The following is a 980-nucleotide window of genomic DNA, read 5'->3' on the forward strand; positions in this document are numbered from 1 at the left end:
GAGGAGCAGTTGTGTAAGGTCACTGCATTTCTGGTAAGAGTGATGAACCAAACCCCAAACCCCAAACAACTGGAAATGAGAATGGAGAACAGCATGGTGGCTCCCGGTCATGAACCTTCCTGAATGCAGCACCCAGGTAATCAGTGAAATGCAGATGTTCTACGTTAGCTAGATGGCGAGTGTTTGATTATACAGGTATTTATTTTACGTATCAAATATACTTATGCAGCTATATACTAGAAACATATTTCTTTAAATATAATTAAATAAGCCTATTAAATTAATGTTTAAATAGATCTTAAATATGTTTTGATATATTTAAATGAAACACACATATTTAAAGATATGTGTGTGTGTGGATGTGGAGAGAGATATATATATTTAACTAAAACCGAAAGCAAACTCACACCCATTGAGTCCACGCGGACTGAAACCGTGTGGGTTTCAGAGACTGCAGGTGTGCTCAGGAGTAGAAAGCCCAGTCTTTCTCCTGAGGAGCTGCTAGTGGTTTCGAACTGCCGATCATGTGGCTCACAACCCCATGGGTAACCACTACGTCACCAGGGCTCCTACATATGTTTCAATACACACACGTACACACACGTTAGAGTCATGCTGAGCCTTGGCATGTGAAGTGGATTGCCTTTTCCTTTACCAATTTCTAGAGTGCTCTTTGCCACCTCAGGCCCCACGTGAGGCTCTGGGGCAATGGGGACAGAAAGGCCCCAGAGTTGGGCGGACACCGCTGCTTCCTTGCACGACCAGCTGTCCCCCTGCTGTGCCTCGGTTTCCTTTTCTGTAAAATGGGGACAGTGACAGTCCCCACCCACCACACCTAGGAGGGCGCAGCCCGGCTTTCTCCAGGGCAAGAAGCTGCTCCCTAGCCCCACAGGGGTGCCTGGAGGGCAGACCCCAGGACACTAAGGGCCCCTTCCCACCGAGCCCAGTTCAAGCCCCTTCCAGGCTTCCTCTTAGGCCCG

This window comes from Tenrec ecaudatus, chromosome 6, assembly GCF_050624435.1.
Source record: "Tenrec ecaudatus isolate mTenEca1 chromosome 6, mTenEca1.hap1, whole genome shotgun sequence".
Classification (NCBI taxonomy): Eukaryota; Metazoa; Chordata; class Mammalia; order Afrosoricida; family Tenrecidae; genus Tenrec; species Tenrec ecaudatus.